The sequence below is a fragment of the Macaca mulatta genome, chromosome 17, assembly GCF_049350105.2.
Source record: "Macaca mulatta isolate MMU2019108-1 chromosome 17, T2T-MMU8v2.0, whole genome shotgun sequence".
Lineage (NCBI taxonomy): Eukaryota > Metazoa > Chordata > Mammalia > Primates > Cercopithecidae > Macaca > Macaca mulatta.
The window spans coordinates 27,852,611-27,869,775 of record NC_133422.1 but is presented as its reverse complement, the minus strand read 5'-3'; the positions used below and the strand labels follow the sequence as shown (position 1 = coordinate 27,869,775).

Genomic DNA, 17,165 nt, shown 5'->3' with positions numbered 1-17,165 from the left:
ATCCCGCCTGTACTAAAAATACAAAAAATTAGCCAGGTGTGGTGGCAGGCGCCTGTAGTCCCATCTACTTGGGAGGCTGAGGCAGGAGAATGGCATGAACCCAGGAGACAGAGCTTGCAGTGAGCCGCAATTGTGCCACTACACTCCAGCCTGAGTGACAGAGCAAGACTCTGTCAAAAAAAACCCCAAAAAACAAAAAACAAAAACTCACTCAAAACCACACCACTACATGGAAACTGAACAATCTGCTCCTAAATGACTATTGGGTAAATAATGAAATTAAGGCAGAAATAAAGAAATTCTTTGAAACCAATGAGAACAAAGACACAATGTACCAGAACCTCTGGGACACAGCTAAAGCAGTGTTTAGAAGGAAATTTATAGCACTAAATGCCCATAGGAGAAAGCAGGAAAGACCTAAAATCGAAATCCTAACATCACATTTATAAAAACTAGAGAAGCAAGAGCAAACAAATTCAAAAGCTAGCAGAAAACAATAAATAACTAAGATCAGAGCAGAACTGAAAGAGATAGAGACATGAAAAACCCTTCAAAAAATCAATGAATTCAAAAACCGTTTTTTGTGAAAAGATTAACAAAATAGATTGATTGCTAGGCAAACAAATAAAGAAGAAAAAAGAGAAGAATCAAATAGACACAATAAAAAATGATAAAGAGGATATCACCACTCATCCCACAGAAATACAAACTACAATCAGAGAATATTATAAAAACCTCTGTGCAAATAAACTAGAAAATCTAGAAGAAATGGATAAATTCCTGGACACATACACCCTTCCAAGACTAAACCAGGAAGAAGTGGAATCCCTGAATAGATGAATAACAAGTTCTGAAACTGAGGCAGTATAATTAATAGCCTACCAATAAAAATCAAAAGCCCAGGACTAGATGGATTCACAGCTGAATTCTACCAGAGGTACAAAGAGGAGCTGGTACCATTCCTTCTGAAACTATTTCAAAGGATAGAAAAAGAGGGACTCCTCCCTAACTCATTTTATGAGTCCAGCAACATCTTGATACTAAAACCTGGCAGAGATACAACAAAATAAGAAAATTTCAGGCCGATATCCCTGATGAACATCGATGTGAAAATCCTCAATAAAACACTGGCAAACCAACTTCAGCAGCACATTAAAAAGCTTATTCACCACGATCAAGTTGGCTTCACCCCTGGAATACAAGGCTGGTTCAATTTATGCAAATCAATAAACATAATTCATCACATAAACAGAACCAATGACAAAAACCACATGAATATTTCAATAGATGCAGAAAAATTCAACATCCTTTCATGCTAAAAACACTCAATAAACTAGATGTTGAAGGAACATATCTCAAAATAATAAGCGTTATTTATGACAAACTCACAGCCAATGCCATACTGAATGGGCAAAAGCTGGAAGCATTCCCTTTGAAAATACACACAAGACAAGGATGCCCTCTCTCACCACTCCTATTCAACACAATATTGGAAGTTCTGACCAGGGCAATCAGGCAAGAGAAAGAAATAAAGTGTATTCAAATAGGAAGAGAGGAAATCAAATTGTTTCTGTTTGCAGATGACATGATTGTATATTTACAAAACCCCATAATCTCAGCCAAAAACTCCTTAAGCTGATAAGCAACTTTAGCAAAGTCTTAGGAAACAAATCAATGTGCAAAAATTACAAGCATTCCTATACCCAAATAATAGACAGAGAGCCAAATCATGAGTGAATTCCCATTCACAATTGCTACAAAGAGAATAAGATACCTAGGAATACAACTTACAAGGGATGTGAAGAACCTTCTCAAGAAGAACTACAAACCACTGCTCAAGGAAATAAGAAAGGATACAAACAAATGGAAGAACATTTCATGCTCATGGATAGGAAGAATTAATATCATGAAAATGGCCATTCTGCCTAAAGTAATTTATACATTCAATGCTATTCCCATCAAGTCCCATTGACTTTCTTCAAATAGTTAGAAAAAACTACTTTAAATTTCAGATGGAGCCATAAAAGAGCCCATGTAGCCAAGAGAATCCTAAACAAAAAGAACGAAGCTGGAGGCATCACACTACCTGACTTCAAACTATACTACAAGGCTACAGTAAGCAAAAGAGCACAGTACTGGTACCAAGACAGATGTATAGACCAATGGAACAGAACATAGGCCTCAGAAATAACACCACACATCTAAAACCATCTGATCTTTGACAAATCTGACATAAACAATCAATGGGGAAAGGATTTCCTATTTAATAAATGGTATTGGGAAAAATGGCTAGCCATATTCAGAAAACTGAAACTGAACCCCTTCCTTACACCTTACACAAAAATTAACTCAAGATAGATTAAAAACTTAAACATAAGACCTAAAACCATAAAAACCCTAGAAGAAAACCTAGGCAATATCATTCAGGACATAGACATGGGCAGAGACTTCATGACTAAAACACCAAAAGCAATGGCAACAAAAGCCAAAATTGACAAATGGGATCTAATTAAACTAAAGAACTTCTGCACAGAGAAAGAAACTATCATCAGAGTGAGCAGGCAACCTACAGAATGGGAGAAAATTTTTGCAATTTATTCATCTGACAAAGGGCTAACATCCAGAATCTACAAGGAACTTAAACAAATTTACAAGAAAAATAAAAAAAACCCCATCAAAAAGTGGGCAAAGGATATGAACAGACACGTCTCAAAAGAAGACATTTATGTGGCCAACAAACATATGAAGAAAAGCTCATCATCACCAGTCGTCAGAGAAATGTAAATCAAAACCACAATGAGATACCATCTCATGCCAGTTAGAATGCCGATTGTTAAATAGTCAGGAAACAACAGATGCTGGAGAGGATGTGGAGAAATAGGAATGCTTTTACACTATTGGTGGGAGTGTATATTAGTTCAACTATTGTGGAAGACAATGGTTTATTATTATATAATGTCCTTCTGTGTCTCTTTTCACAGCTCAACCTGAAGTCTGTTTTGTCTGATACAAGCATAGCTCCTCACTTTTGATTTCCATTTGCATGGAATATCTTTTTTCGTCTCTTCACTTTCAGTCTATGTATGTCTTTACAGTTTAGGTGATTTTCTTACAGGCAGCATATAGTTGGGTCTTGTGTTTTTAAAATCTCTTAGGCTAGTCTCTATCTTTTACATGAGGAATTTAATCCACTTACATTCAAAGTTATTATTTCTTGGGAGGTGAGGACTTCTATCATTTTATTGATTCTTTTCTGGTTGTTCTGTGTATCTTTTGTTCATCACTTCTTCTCTTATTGTTTATCCTTGCAATTGAATGGTTTTCTGTGGTGATAAGTCTTGATTCCTTTCTGATTCTCCTTTGTGTATCAGCTCTACTAGTAAGTTTTATAGTTTCGCATGTTTTCATGAAAATGTTTATCATCTTTTCACTTCCAGATATGACTCCCTTGAGCATTTCTTTTAAGGCTGGTCTAGTGGTGATACATTGTCTTAATTTTTGCTTGTCTGGGAGAGATTTTATTACTTCTTCATTTCTGAAGGATAGCTTTGCTTGGTATAATATTCTTCATGGACAGGTTTTTTGTCTTTTTGTATGTTGAATTTATCATCCCAACTCTCTCTTGGCCTCTAAGGTTTCTGCTGAGAAATCCACCCTTAGACCAATGAAGATTCCCTTATATGTGACTTGATGCTTTTCTCTTGCTGCTTTTAAATTTTTTTCTTTGACTTTTTACAGTTTAAGTATAATGTGACTTGGGGAGAATCTTTTTGGGTTGAATCTATTTGGAATTCTTTTAGCTTCCTGGACCTGAATGCTCATCTCTCTCTCAAGACCTGAGAAGTTCTCTGCTATTATTTTATTAAACATGTTTTCCCACCCTTTTCTCTTCTCCTTGCCTTCTAAAACACCCATAATATGAGCATTTCTTTCCTGAATGGTGTCCCATAAATCCTGTAAGCTTTTTTCATTCTCTTTTATGTCTTCTTTTTTTTCTTCTTTGTCTGCCTGTGCTATTTCAAAAGACCTGTCTTCGTGTTTAGAAATTTTTTCTTCTTGGCCAGTCTGTTGTTGAAACAGACTATTGTATTTTTATTTCATTCATTGAATTCTTCACGGCTAGGATTTCTTTTTGGTTCTTTTTTATGATAACTATCTTTTTTGTTGAACTTCTCATTCAATTATGAATCATTTTCCTGATTTCATTGAATTGTCTATCTGTATTATCTTGTATCTCACTGAGTCACCTTCAGATTATTATTTTGAATTCCTTTATTTGCATTTCATATATTTCCTTATGATCTGGGTCTGTTACTAGAGTTATTATTTTCCTTATGAGGTGTCATGTTGCCATGCTTTTAAATATTTGATGTGTTCCTATGTTGATTTCTACACATCTGGTGGAAAAGTTGTCTCTTTCAATTTTATGGAGTAGGTTTCACAGGACAAAGTTTATTCATATAAACGTATCCTGGAGTATCAGCTCAGTGACGTAAGTAGACCTTGGTTCTAGGTAGACATTTCAGTGTAGTCTTCATGTGGTTTCTTTGGCTGTAATCCACATTAGCAGCATTTGCAAGTCTCTCAGTGGCCTAGGCTGTAAGAACTTGTAGTGATAGCCAGATATGGGCTTCCAGGGTTGTTTCTCAGGTAAAGGTCATGTGTGTACACATGATGGGCCAATGAACTATGGGTTAAGTTTGCTTAACTATGAGTTAAGTATGGGGTTAAGGCCATGGGACTGTTACCCTGGCTGGGAGTATGTGAATGCAGTTCACATGTAGTAAAGGTTACAAAATTACCACTAGATGGGAGGAATAAGTTCTAGTGTTCCATACCACTGTAAGATGGCTCTAATTAAAAATAATGTATTAAATAGTTTCAACTAGTTTGAAGGAGGATATTGAACAATCCCAACAAAAGGAAATGATAAATATTTGAGATGATGGATATGCTAATTACCCTGATATGATCAGTATACATTATATGTATAGAAACATCAATATATACCCCATGAATATGCAGTTATTATTTGTCAATTTAACAAATAAGTTAAAATAAATAGAAATGTTCACAGGAGACAGTTGGTGTAAGGTAGCAGGCCACATCTGCCACTAACTGGCTGTGAGATCTTCTCCGAGATCTGTTATTGCAAAGGCCGACAGAATAAGCTCTCTGAAGTTGTGCAGAAGTGACCTATCTTCTCTGATCCTCAGTTATGCCATCTATAAATGGCATAATGAATGTGAGTTGTCTCATACAGGGTGAGTGCTCAGTGATGTTAACTACTATTATTAAACCTCAGAACTGGGACCTAGAACAAGTATTAAGGAGGCAAAATTTTCCCAGGGGACTAGCAAATATGTAAAAGCAAGGCTGAGAAATGATTTAGTGATAAAAAATGGTGAGAAGCATGACAGGTGTTGCTCTCAGCTGCAGGGAAGCAATAGTAGAGCGGCAACCTCAGGATTTAAATCCTGATTCATTCATGGACTACCTCTATGACCATGGGAAAATGACTTTATCTCCCTGGGCATCAGCTCCTTATTAGTAAAAGGGGATAATGCAGCCAGGCAAAGTGGCTCACACCTGTAATCCTAGCACTTTGGGAGGCTGAAGCTGGAAGATCGCTTGAGTCCAGGAGTTCAAGACCAGCCTGGGCAATAGAGCAAGACACTGTCTCAATAAAAAAGAAAAAGAAAAAAAAGATTAATTTAAATTAATAAATAAAAGAAAGGGGATAATGCTAATAATAGTTCTTACTTCATAGGGTTGTAAGGATGAAGTGAGATAATACATGAACGGCACTTAGGTCAGGGCCTGGACCAGAGAAAGTGCCATATAAAGTGTTAGCTGTTGTTATTGCAAAGGCTGACAGAATAAGCTCTCTGAAGTTGTGCAGAGAAGATTCTACAACACATTTGTTCCTCAAAATCCCAGAGGCCCCAGAGTGCTGAATTAACATGGCCCTCCAGAACAGGGAAGAATCATTGAGAGTCTATTCTTGAGATCCAAGCTGACAACTCAGAGTTTATTTGTAACAGGCTCCAAATGTCATGTCAGAAATGCCAAGCTTTCTAGACCTTTCTGGCCTTCCAGAAATGGTCTTGTGCTTTCAGAATTTTTTTTTTTTTTTTTCAAAACGATAAGGTGAATTAAGTTCTTGGAGATCGAAACAAAAACACAGATAAAAGGAACTGAAATTGTGACGTATTTTGAATGTGAAACGGAGCTGGTCTCTGAGCTTCCAGAGGAAGTGGGGTGGAGGGGAATCAATCTCACAGGGCCCTGTTTCCATGGACTCAGTGTCTTGGAAAATTTTGCTCCACTGATTTTTCCTCCACCCTGTCATCCACAAAGTGCCTCAAGGAGCCCCCAAAGTATGAGTCACTTCATTGGCCACCAGACTAGTGACCCTTTGCTTTCTGAATGCCATTTATTTCCACAGGCCACTTAACTGTGAAGTCAGCACCTTGGGCCATTGGTGAAGAGTTTGCTGGCAGATCTGCTGCAAACTGGTACAGTTAATAAGGATTTATGGCTCTGGAAGTCCCCTGGGGAGGAAATTCTCCAATTCACTTTCTCTCTATTGCAGAGGTTCTCTTCAACAGCTCTGGGACAGGGAAGGACTTTTCAGCCAGAGTCCAGGGGCCTGATAATTCACCCTGCAGGGAGACGAAAGTTTTCCCTCTGGGGCCTGTGCAGCTTTAATTGCCTTATTTTTACCCTCCTCTTAGCAGTTCCTTTAGTTAAGATGCCACATTTGGAAGTCTCAAAGCTCACAGGGTCTTCTCCCCTTGAATCCCAACTAAACAGAGCCTGACTTGCCCTGAAGCTCAGCAGACAGAAAATTTGGTGAGTTGCTCATAGGATTCTGCAGATTCCTAAGAGCAGCTTGAAGTCCCTGAGGAGCAGTCTCTGAAACTGTTCCGCTCTCCACTGGGGGAAGATCTGGGTCAACCCTTGTGGCAAGAGTGGGTTGGCTTTAATATGCAATTGCCACAACAGGGAAGGGTCCCCATGGGGAAGCTAATGCATTGAGCAGTTACTCCCTTGTAGTCGCCTTATCGAATTGGCTTCTTATATAAGCAAATGTTCCAGCCTCCCTTCTCCATCTCTCCTCAGATTCTCAGGAATCCACCAGGATTTGTGTGTGGGTGAGGAGGATATCAGGGATGTTGGGAAATGTTGGCTATCAGTTCATCTCTCTAACCTGCCTCCTGACTAAATCCCAGAATGCAGAGAAAGTTTAGAAGCCCCCCAAGTAACTTCTGAATTTTAAAATATTGGTTTCTTGTTTTAATTCTAAAGTCCAGATATGCTGTGTTGTATGATATTTAGTTTTCTACTTAGAACTTTTTTTTTGAAATCACATTAGTTGGGTTGCCAACTTTTCAGTACTTTCCCCCAGCTCGTGATCCACCCTTCAGCTTGTATCTGCCTCTTACTCTTTCTAGAATGTTCTTTGGCTCTTGAGATCTTATAGGAACCACCTTCCTTGCCTGAACTCTCCCTGGGGCTGCTGGTCTTGTTGAAGCACTGACTCTTGGGCCTAGTTTGGAGTGGGTGGACGTGCAGTGTGAACTGGCTGTGGCCTTCTTCCACTGAAAGGAGAACTTTGCCCAGACCACCAAATGTGTGGTAATAATATCCTCTGCCACAAATGCACACAGACAGATGGAGGAAGAGACACCTCAAAAAGCTGTGTACTGTCAGAGCGCCATTAGGACAAAGATTTGCATGGCTGAAAAATGACAGCTTGGAAAGTGTCTGTGTGGCCAAAATGTCAGATCCTATAAGTTTCACCATTGTCTTGACAGTATAGCAATAGATGCTTTTTTCTCTATCTTGCTGACAAGTTTTTTTCCCTCTGTCATTTTGATTGGTCAATTTGTACATTATCCAATGAAGTTTCTTTCTTTCTCTCTCTCTCTCTCTCTCTCTCTCTCTCTCTCTCTCTCTCTCTCTCCCCCGCCTGCCTGCCTGCCTGCCTTCCTTCCTTCCTTCCTTCCTTCCTTCCTTCCTTCTCTCTCTCTCTTTCTTTTTATTTATTTTTTGACAAGATCTCACTCTATTACCCAGGCTAGAGTGCAGTGGTGTGATCATGGCTCACTGCAGCCTCGACCTCCCAGGCTCAACGATCCTCCCATCTCAGCCTCCCAAGTAACTGGGACTACACGTGCATGCCACCATGCCTAGCTAACTTTTTGTACTTGAGACAGGGCTTTGCGATGTTGCCCAGGCTGGTCTCAAACTCCTGGGCACCACCCACCTGGCTGCCTGGGTCTCCCAAAGTGCTGAGATTACAGGTATGAACCACCGTAACCAGCCTCACTGAAGTTTCTTTCTTGAGAATTTCCTTGTGCAGAAAAGGTGCCTATTGATTATGAACACATTCCCTTAAAATGGGAGTTCTTGTACAATTTCATTCTTTCTTGTTTTATTTTGAAGAGATAATGCTCCCAGAGAACAACTTATCCCCAGGGAGGTAGCAGGGATTGAAATCTAGCAGAAGTTTGGCAGCCAAGCATGCCAGGGGACACCTCCGCCCTCAAGAACAAGATGCATGGCATTACCTCAGACCACCTTCTTTCCATCTCTGTCTTTACTAACTCTCCTTGTTTCCTTCTTTAATAGACTCCAAAAACTAGCTTCTCTTGCACATCCATCCTACCACTAACATTCAGCCACCAAATAAACAAACAAATAAAAATTCAACTCAACGAAACAACATATATGAAGAACTCTGAGTTCCTTAGAGACACGGCTTCATTTTGTTTAAAAACACTATTTTGACTAAATGTTGCCCTCTCTCTGGCTCTCAAAGCTTTCCTCAGCTCTCCTTGGTTAATATAACACATGAGTCTGATGCTGATTATGAATTTAATTTTGTGTAAAAATCTCAACATATGTTTTTCATTTTCTAATGCACTTCATCCTTGTATTTAGAAAGGTTGGAGGTATCTGTTATTAACCAAATGTCTGATCTAAGGAAACCACAGAATCACAGAATTGTTTTCTATCTGAGTCTCTGATTTCCAAATCTTCTGATTTCCAAGACAGAAGAACAGCAAGTGTTATCATAGAGACATTGTCCTGCTTATTCCAATAAATCCCTACGAATGGGTCAACGTTAGGGTCCTCCCTGTCCATGATCAAGGTGACTAAATGACATAACTCAGGGGCTCCACACAAGCCTATTTATTCAAATTAAAACTCCCACTTGTTCTCATTTCTCCTAGACAGCATTTCATATTCCACTATTAAATTCACTTCTTAGAGAAAAGAAATTATTTACAAAGGTAGTTTGTTAAACATCATGTGTATTTCCTAAAATGATAAAGAGATATTGGGATATCATGGAAAACCTCTGGAATAAATCCCAACTGAACCCCAATCCTAGCTCTTCCTTGTGCAAACTGTGTGATCATCATCAAGTACTCAACCTCTCGGAGTTATTGAGAGGACCCCAGGAGGCAGCACAGGTGACAGCCAGGGATGCAGCTGCACTGTGCCTGGCACCATGCATTGTCATTACTGTTGCCACCCCACCTGCTGCCAGTGGCATGAGGGCAGTGGGTATCTGGAACCTAAAGAAGAGAGGGCCAAAAGCAAAAGTAAACCATGGGCTTTCCTCCTCCCCTGCTTGTCCTGCTGCCCAGTGTCTCCTCTGTGGCAGACCTGGCCTGTTTACCCAGCAGGCTCCACCAACTCCCTCCTTTCATCTCAGGGGTCAGCTCAAGACTGGCCTAGTGCAGGCTGTCATCTTTCACCTGGACAGTGGGCACAGCCTCCTCAATGCCTCCCTATCTCCACTCTGGCTGTTCTCAATTCATTCTTCACACAGTGGCCAGAGTGACCTTTCCAAAATGCATGTCTGACTACATTACTCTTCCACTTAAAACCCATTATCATCTCAGAATCAAGTTCATCTCCAGGCTTTTCACAGTATCGATCTTGTTATCCAGCATATTCTCTCCCCACCATCCCCTCAATAAAGAATACTAGTCTCATGAAGCTTATTTCAAGGCCCCGAACACAGCAAGCTCTCTCTTGCCCATTTCTTCTGAGCTCAAGCTCATTTCCTAGCTATTGCTTACCCAATCTCAGGTTTCTTTCTAAACATCGCTTCCTTCAGAAGACGGCTTCTCTGACCCCTCCACGTCTTGGCTGTTCGCCGACCCTTGGGCTTCCCATCCAGCATTTACGCGAGGGGCAGCAGTTGTCTCCTGTCTATCCCTACCCACCAGACTGTTTGCCCATGGAAGGCAAGCACGTGGCTACTGCTGTACCCCAGGCCCCAGCACAGCATGAGGCACATGAATGTGCTCAGATCAATAAATGAGCTAATGAAGCTGTTATCCAACGCCCTCATTTTATGCCTTACAATTAATATCTTCTGGGGGCAGGGAGGAAATAACTCACATGGTCTTTTACAATGAAATGATGTTAATGTGTTTTTCCTTGAAATTTTCCTTTTCCTGAAATTCAAATCTAAAGTCTGGGAACAGGAATATAGGGTCAATGGTCAATGGCATGGCATGGGAGCAGAAGGCAGCCACAAAGGGTACCCAAAAGGTGCTCTGTTCTAAACACTGTAGGAAGCAGCACCCTTTATATCTTGGAGGGTAGCAAACTGTCTGTCTGACTCTCTGCCAACAAGTTCCCAATAGGGATTTCTGCCTCTTACAACTAACAAAGGGAGTCACCTTCATGTCTCTCAGTGAATTTACAAGATAACAGAGTTGTTTTTAAGGTAAGACTCAAAATAAAAAGAAACCAACTTACCTAAAAGAATCTGGGATACAATGTTATTCAGGTGATGGTTACCCTAAAAGCCTTGACTTGACCACTACACAATCTATGCACGTAATAAAATTGCATGTGTAATCCATAAATTTACACAAATTTAAAATACTTTTAAAATAATAATTTGACAAAAGAGAAAAAAGAATCTAGGATGCCTTCAAATACTCTTTAGATGATTGTTTTTCTGTAGTAGAGGTACAAACAAGGTAAGATGCTGTTTCTACAGCCTCATGGGAGGAGACTTATATGGGAAATTATCTTTTTTATAATAAAAAAATTCTTATTTATGTAATGTACAATATAGGTAATAATGGTGGACTAAATTATTTTAAATTACCCCAGCTTAATATTTAAACTTCCAGAGTAAACCGGCTCCCTTCCCCTCTGTTCCTCTCTCCTTTTCCATCTCTTTCCCTCCTCTTCAATCTCTTTTCCTCCTCTTCCATCTCTTTCCTCCTCTCCTTTCTCCTCTACTCCCTTCCTTTCTCTCCTTCCTTCTTGTTCTTCCTATAGTCAGCTTCCTATACTTTCTGGAAACCTCTCTCTTAAGGATTTCACACTAAAGAAGCAAAAAAAGTCTACCTCTGGTCCCAGCTCTTCCTAAGGACCCTTCCAACTTTGGAATTTCTTGACTCCAACTCACTGCTTAGACCCTTATCCTGGGCCTCTCAAATAATAACTAGATTTCTCTGTCAAAAGACTCTGACTATACTGCCACAAAGTCATCAATCCATTGGAAGAGGTTTTCCTTTAAATTCTGTCAAGATTATATTTTCTCCATGGGTCAATTAATATAAAGAGGTTAATAAAGTTCCACAGAGATAAACATTAGCTGTAACTAAAGTCTGCATTCACTGGTGAATCGATTTATTTACACAATGCCTTATTCTCAATGGAGTTTATGTGCTAGGTTCTATGCAAGGACTCCAATGTCCAAGTCTTAGTCCAATAGAACCTACTGTACATAAGTAACTACAGTACAAAGGAGGCAGTGGCCAATACCCTGATAAATAAAGAAATACAGTGCTAGGGGTTTCTGACATGGATTTCAAAAAGCTCTCTAGCAAAGCTAAGCATCCACAGCAAAATACTTGCCTTTCTTTGTATTATCCAGTTTGGCTGCCGCATTAGCCAGAGTTCATTGGGTAATTGCACAATCCCTTGTGAGGCTTTTATCTTAAAGCCTTACCCTTGGGGAACTAGAGTGCCTCAGATATCTGGTGCATAGAGCAAACTATAGAAAAGCAGAAAGGATCCTTGATTCTGGAGTACACAGGAAATCTTAATGATGCCCAAAGTAACCATCATGTATTCATGTACACAGCAATGAGTAGTACACTGAAAAAATATAGCATCTTTCCTCCAAAACGGAGGCTGCTCATGTGATCCCAGGTGGATGGGAGGCAGAGTGATATAATGAATGAAACCATGTGCTTTTGAGTTAAAAGGGTCCTGGGTTTAAGTTTCAACTCTGCCTTTTAGTCTCTTTTATTACTGCAGCCCTCTGAGCTTCAAACTCTCCTCTGCCAAAGGAGCACTGGAGTGAGTACTGATGAAAAAAAAATGGATGTGAAGTGATTAACTTGGTGCCCAACACACACGAAGAATTCAGTCAGTACTAGCTGACAATCACAATAAAATTTGTGACAATAATGTACAAAACTCAGAGAATTAAATAGCAGCCTTCTTTACGGCCAAGTAAAAGATGGGGCCATTTCATCCGGAGAAGAGCCAACCAGAAAGACATGAACAATTCTATTTACTTTCCTTTATTTTTATTACACAAGTAGTACATGTTCATGGTAAAGAAAAATTACAATGTAATACAAGCTGAAATAAACTTAAATTATGAACTTTACCACCAACCAGACATATCTAAAATTTCACATATATGCTTTTTTTCATCTTTCTTGAAATATATACAAATATTTTTAAACAAAAATAAGCGCATTTATAATACTGTTTTATATCTTGCTTTTTTCTTATTTCCATGCCATGATCACCTTTCTTTGCCAAATAACAACATCAATGTCATCATCTAACTGGCTACAGAATAACCAATTATATAAACATTATGAAATATGTTTAACCAATTTCCCACAATAGCTATTATTTAAGTTGTAAGAATGGACCATGTGCCCTGGGCTAAACCAGATTGGACCAGTTCTGGTTCCACCTGGAAAAGATCCTATGTTCTCTCGGTCTCATCTTTACCATCTTTAAAATAAGAATTACTCCAGTTCTTAAGGCTAGTATGTGGATCAAATGAACTGATGCATGTAAACGTGTTTTGTAAAGTACTATGTGAATGTTTACATTCATTAATGAAGGTACTAAACAGGTGTTCTCCACTGAGTCAAAACAAGAAGAAATTTGATTAACATGCTGTTGGTCTCGTTGGCATGATTCCTGGCCTGCAGCAGGCTAGGAGTGCAACAGCAAATGCTTCAACGTGGTTTAGGGGCTCTGGCTCTGTTTTCAGTCCCCAATGGGAGAAACCAGAACGCAGCCCTGGCATAAACTCTGTCCACTTTCCTCCTGAGGACATGAGGTCCAGAGAAGGTAAGTGCCATGTCTATGGGGCTCCTGAAAGCCAGAGTGAGCCACCTTCTGCCTCCAAATCCAATGCCATCGATCTTCACTGTGCCCACAGTGTGTTAGTGACTGGCCAGCTATTAAATGCCCACCTTGTGTTTAATCTTGAAGATTGCAAAAGAAAGGAAGCCTGGCTGCCTTGGCAGATTCTAGCAGATATGGGCGTGATTCAGGTACATTCAGAACATACGACAGCCTCAACTTCTCTAACTTTTAACCATCGAAGCACTGGAAACAAATCCACCTCTTTAAAACATTAGTAAATCGAAACACAAGTAGATTCTCATCTCAAGAGTTTATGTGGCTGAGGTAGATAGAAATTTCTAGAAGTCTTATGTTTCCCCCCAAATTATTCTATAATTTGCATTATGTATGTAGTGTTGAAAGGGAGATTTGATTGGATTGCCTGAAATTATACCTTCCTTTCTCCTAATACATATTACTCTCAGGTATATGTCAGAGACAGAAAAATATTTTGAATGACGTAGGTCATCTGTTTTTATGCCGACCACCTATTAGAATCACCTGAGAAGTTTCTGGAAAACAAGACAAAATACTGCAGATGACTTGCTGATCTCTAAAAGTTAAGCTTCAATTATTCTAGGGGTAATTTTCTAATCTCCTCAGAGTCAGGTGATTCTGGCTTGATGTGCAGCCAGAGTTGAGAAACACTGGTTAGGGTCCCAGTGGGGTAAGGAACAGATTATATGCTCATGATCTCACATACTCTTTCACTCTCATTGTGCCTCTAAGCAAAACCATTGAAACATATGTGCTCAGATTCAACTTCTTCTACCTCTAAAACAAGACCCTGAATGAAAAAAATATATCTTATATAATAAAAGGACCCAAACTATGAAAAATAGGATAACTGCTATACAGCTAAAAATGGAGGAAGTAAAGTTCCTCAATGCAATATTATGCAGCAGCTTTAATTTATGATTACAAAGAATTCACAGCAACATGGAAAAACCATAGACTGAAATGCAGGAAATGAATATAAACGTGTCCATAGTGCAGGGACGCAACTATGAAAACTAAAGTTATATGTGCATATACACATTCACAAACACGCACACACACACACACATACACACACACACACACGGAAAACCCCCAAAATATCAATAGAGGCTATCTTGGTGGAGAATTTGGCTTCCTTTAACATTTTTGTACTTTCACAGTATTTTTTAAACTACCATGTACATGATAGGAAAATAATATTTATAGTAGAACAAAACAAATTTACTTTTCAAAAATTACTCCTCTATTACGTGATCTTCAAGTCATGATTCTCAACACTGAATTAACAAAACAAAGATTAAAATGCCCACCTGAAGTTCTCTGTCTTTCAGCTGCCCTGGCTTCTGCTGCCTCTATCTCTTCTGCCTTTCTCCTCCAAGTAATTCGGATTGCTCATTTAAAAGAAAAGGGAAACAGCAAATTATATTTATGAACAGTGCCAACCAATAGCAAGAAAGTCAGGAAGTGTAGCAGGTCATCTGTGCTTTTTAGAAGCCAGTATAGATGTCAGTGCAAGATCTCTTCTCAAGAAGGGGGAAGATTTCCAGTTAAGGGCTACATCTAAAAAGAAGAAACCTAAAATTGCCCTGCCCCTCTAATGACTGGTTTTTGTCATTATCTTTCTCAAGAGAACAAGCGGATATAATGGGTTAGAGTCAGGGATTTTAAGTGGCTTTTAGTTCTCCTGAAAGGTTTCTGTTTCCATGGCAACAGAAATAGCAACACTGCCTTACACACACAGCACTTTAGATTTGTTTAAAGCACTTCCCTCACTCACTTATATTTTCAATTCACTTGCACTCCAGCAGAGACCTTATCCACTCTGCTGAAAATGTTCTGTCAGAGGTTACCAATAACCTTGTTGCTCACATAAAAAATCCTTTCTCAGTCCTCACCTTCCTTCCCGTCTTGTTTGCATAGTTGACCACTACCACTTTCCTGAAACTTCTTCCTTGTTTCTCTGACTTTCCTGGTTCTTTTTCTCCCCCTCAGATTGCTCTTCTTTGCCTCTCTTTCTGATGCCTCTTCTTCCATCCCTTTTCTACATGTGAGCTTTCCCCAGAGGTCTGTGTTCTGACTTCTTCCCTCCTTCTCTTGCTCTTATCTATCTGATGCACAATCATGGCCAAATTTAATGTGACCCAGATGGACCTTTTCTCTTCCCCTCTTAGTCCTGCATCCCCCCATCTACCCTGTCTAAACAGTGGCACCACAATAATTTAGTCCATCCATAAACCTAGAAGTCACTTTTAACTTCTCTCTTTCTTCCACCACCCACTTCTGAGCCAACAAGTTCCATTTGTTCTGCCCATAAAATATGTCCCAAATCCAACCATTGCTGACCTCCCCATCACTGTTCAAATCCTCATTTCCTGGATAGAAAGCTGCAGTAACATTAAGCAAGAAAAATACATAAAAGGGATCCAAATTGGAAATAAATAAGTAAAATTATATCTGTCTGCAAATGATAAAATTTTATACGTAGGAAAACCTGAAGATTCCATACACACACACACACACACACACACAAAACCCCAATAGAACTAATAAGCAAATTCAGCAAAGTTGCAGGATAGGAAATCAATACACAAAAATCAGTTGCATTTATATATACTAACAATAAACAACCAAAAATGGAAACTAAGGAAACGATTCCATTTAGAATAGCATCAAAACGAATAAAATACTTTGGATATATACTCAGTAGTAGGGTTACTGAATCTTGTTGAGATCTCTGCACTCTCATGTTTACTGTAGCACTATTCACAATAGCCAAAATATGGATCACCCTAAATGTTCATCAACAGAAAGATGGATGAAAAATGTATATATTCACAATTGAATACTATTTATTGATTTAAAAAGAACAAAATTTTGTCATTTGTGGCAACATGGATGAGCTTGGAAGACATTATGTTAAGTGAAGTAAGCCAGGCATAGTAAGATAAATACTGCATGTTCTCATATGTGGAAGCTAAAAAAGTTGACCTGATAGAAGTAGAGAGTAGAATAGTGGTTACTAGAGGCTGGGAAGGGGAGGAGGCAGGGAGAGATAGACAGAGGTTGATTAATGGACACAAAAGTTGATCAGTGGACATCTAGATAAGAGGAATGTGTTCTAGTGTTCTACAGCACTGTAGAGTGACTGAAATAAACAACAATTTATTGTATATTTTCAAGTAGCTAGAAGAGCAAATTGTGAATGTTTTCAAAAATAAATGCCAAATGTTTAAGGTGGGGAATATGCTAATTACCCTAATTATACAGAAGAGTTGGCAAAGCCTGCAGCTGCCCTTGTCCTCTTCCCACTCCCAGCTCCCTCCCACATATGAAGAGCTCCACACTTAGGCATGGGGAATTCTAGCCCTCACGTCCATGTCCCCTCTCCCCTCAAAACAGCTGCTCTTGGCCACCTGTAGGATGTAGGGCTACACAAACTGTATGCTCTGATGCAACTAGGGAAAAGGCCATAACCTTTGAGGACACTTGGCTGGGGAATTCTCAAGTATCTAGAGCACAATACAGACAAGGAAGTGTCCCTCAGCCCCCGAGACTCTCAGCCCCCTTGGAACAAGAAAGGGGTTGGATGAGGATCAGGGAGGACTCTAACCTGTCTCTGGTCCTCATTCAGCCCTTCCTGTCGCAAGGGGTTGGGACCCCTCTGGTCCTCTCTGGTCTAAAGAATGGCACCAGGACAGTATGTTCTTATGCCTAAGTCTAGGAGTACTTAGGCCTTC

At 39.5% G+C, this 17,165-nt stretch overlaps 1 protein-coding gene across 4 annotated transcripts in view; it reads right to left on the bottom strand.

Moving 5' to 3' along the window:
* CYSLTR2 (cysteinyl leukotriene receptor 2) overlaps positions 1 to 15,112 on the bottom strand; it is a 48,996-nt gene extending 33,884 nt beyond the window's left edge. For 2 of the 4 annotated variants that reach the window (XM_028837168.2, XM_015121084.3), the window contains exon 1: positions 14,739 to 14,878. The gene's annotated coding sequence lies outside the window, so the exon portion shown is untranslated. Of the gene's footprint in view, positions 1 to 14,738 lie in introns of all 4 variants that reach the window. The other 2 variants (XM_015121083.3, XM_028837169.2) reach the window with 2 other exon arrangements.
* Between the last annotated feature and the right edge of the window lie 2,053 nt (positions 15,113 to 17,165).